The sequence below is a fragment of the Corylus avellana genome, chromosome ca8 (assembly GCF_901000735.1).
Source record: "Corylus avellana chromosome ca8, CavTom2PMs-1.0".
In the NCBI taxonomy this organism is placed as follows: domain Eukaryota; kingdom Viridiplantae; phylum Streptophyta; class Magnoliopsida; order Fagales; family Betulaceae; genus Corylus; species Corylus avellana.
This window is the reverse complement of record NC_081548.1, coordinates 8,344,327-8,347,362: the sequence shown is the minus strand read 5'-3', so window position 1 is coordinate 8,347,362 and position 3,036 is coordinate 8,344,327.

Genomic DNA, 3,036 nt, shown 5'->3' with positions numbered 1-3,036 from the left:
AGAGAGAGTAAGAAAATGGAGAGCTGGCCGAAGAAAAGAAGAGAGAGAAAGAAAAAATTGAGAAAAGAAGCTGGAGAGGTGCAGAATAAATTTTTCGTTTCTCTGCACCACTCGAGTGGGGTGCAGAGAAATTCCTAAAAAAAATAATTTAATTGGAAATTCATAAATTTTTTAATTGAAAAAAAAAATTCCAGAAAAATTTTAAAAAAGAAAATATTTTAAAAAAAGAAAAAATTTTTTGACGTGGGAGTTCTACCACGTCAGAAAATTTTCTGACATGGTAGAAATGCCACGTCAAAATTTTTTCTGACATGTGGTACATTAGAACATCAGAAAATTCTAACGTTGTACCCGCTAACACGTCAGTAAAAATTTTTTGCTGACACTACGCTTCTAACAATCAATACGCGTCAGAAACAACACGTCAAAAAATTTTTCTGATGTGTCGGACACCAGAAAACGCCGTACCTCTCAAGAAAACAAAATTGTTTTTTTTTGTAGTGCCCCAAAAAAAAAAATTTCACAAATTTTAATAAATGTCTTCAAATATACCAATTTTATAAATTTGATCCCCAAAAATCATATATTTGTTCCCCAAAATATTATTTGTGTCCCTTTTTAATTCGTTTTTGTAGTTTTGCTCCCCCAAAATAATATTTGTGTCCCTTTTAAATTTTTTTAATTTATTATCATTATTATTATTATTATTATTTTGCCCCCTCTTTCAACATAAAAACACCTAAAATACCCAATTCATTTAGTTTCCCTCTATATTCTAGTTCACTTCGAATCGAGAACTTAATTTGATTTTAGACTCTCATTAAATATGTGAAAGAAAAAGTTAAATGGTTTTGATTCTTTGAGTGACTTGTAACCAGCAATCAATTTTTTTGAGTGGTTATTTTGAGTCATTTAAGTTTACAATATTTGTTTTGACATCACAAATTAAATGGTTTAATAATTTATAATTTTAAAATTGTTTGGCTTGGCATTGTTGCTATTTGAGGCTCTGGGTGATTGTTAGGAAAAAAAAGTTCACACTCAAAGATACATTTTTCTTGGATCCTATAAATTGTGTTTAGTCTATTTTGTCAGTTTTTTTTTTTTTTTTTTTTTTGGTTTTTCCCTTGCTATTAATTTGTTAGTTGTTTATACTATTGTATATTTGTAATGACATGAGATTAAATGTAAGATCTCTATGTTTTATTTAATATAAACATGCACAAACACATAAAAAGATTATATGTATCTATGTAATTTTTTGTTTATATAAGTCGGTCCATCTCCCCAACCAGAAAAAAAAAAAAAAAAAAAAAAAATTCGTCCCCTCAAGCTACAAATCCTAGTTCCGCCCCTGACCACTAGGATAGAGCACTATAGGGTTACATTGTGCTTTAATTATAATACAAATGATCCTTATTTATAAAAATAGAAAAATATACTTTGGCCCCCCAAACTAACACCTATTTTACAATTATGCCTCCAAACTTTAAAAAGTGACATTGAGATCAAACATAAACCATCTTGTGTCATATTAGACACTTTTTAAATTTTTCTTCCCAAAATCCCCTTGAAAGGGCCCCACATCCTTTAAACACTAAAAAGTCTAGAGACGTTAGAACCCCGTAAAGAAGCCCTAATGATACGAAAAAACTATTTAAGGACGTTAGGAACCCATCATGAAACCTAGATGACTACCAAGTAATGTTTTAGTGCCAAATTTTGCTAGAACACATAGACTCAACATTTCACACCAAAACACTTAGGTAATAAAGAAATTACAAGTAAAGTTTTGAACATTGAATAAGACCAAAATCTAAAGCCTAACAAGCCTTACGCACACCCACTCGCTTGAACGCGCCTTGTACTGTAACTCCTTTTGTATGCAAGGTTTTTCAATATCTTTAGCCTGCCACGTCAGCAGAGACGAACATATGCATAGATCGGGGTGGGCCATGGCAACCCCCGGTTTTTACAATTTTTTATTAAATATACTTTTAAAATTTGCATTTGAGACTACAAATTTTAGCTTGACCCTGGCCCAAAAGAAAGTAGCCCAACAATTAATGCCTGGACCCATCAAAAACATCCCATAATTTTTAAGAATGCATTGGGCCTCTCAAACAAGAAAATCCATATGCCTGTAATAGTAATATCCCAAACCCATGAATTAAAATGCCATACTTCTTTCACCAAAATTCGTATTGTTTTCATGAATGTAGATGAGGAGAATGCAGTTTTTCATATAGAAGTTTGGACCGATTCTTTTCCAGTAGTAGAATTTTGGACCAACTTACTAGTTACTACATTATACATCTGTCTCTAGAAGCATCGAAGTAGTGCTGCTTTGAATTTCTTCTTTAGTACCCATTTACATCCAATATCTTTTCTTTGATGTGGTAGATCCATGAGTTCTTATGTGCAAAATATCTACCTAAATTAATAGGTAAATAATTGTACGTTTTACCTGCAAGTACACAAGGTCAACATAGTAGTATATGGTGCAAGTACAAGATCATTCCCACGAGGATTGTTGAATTTATGTTTAAAAATAAATTTCTTAAGTAGAACAAAGATTGATTGTTTAAGTGATGATAATAAAAGGTAGGGCTTTCATATCCACCCCTAATTATATTTAGCTAATATAACAATATGCCAATGCTTTGATCATGTTATGTATATCTAATGTTTGTCAACCTAAGGGCATGGCGTATACTCCTAAGACTATAGATTTCCCTAAGCAACAAGTTAGGCATGGCGTATACTCGAACTCTTTTCTTTCTAAGGGATTTAGCATGGTGTATACTAAGTTGTTTCTTAGGAAAGCATATGTTTTATGGAAATCGACAAACACATGAGGCCTAGGGCATGGCATATACTCCCGGTTCCTCATGTTGATTAACCCAAGAATTGCGGTGTGGATTCTTTTGTTACTTATGTTAAACCCAGGACTCGGCCATCCAAATTGATTTAACTAACTAACTCATACCACATGCATATGTTGATCAGGCACACACATATGAGGAATTCATGTAA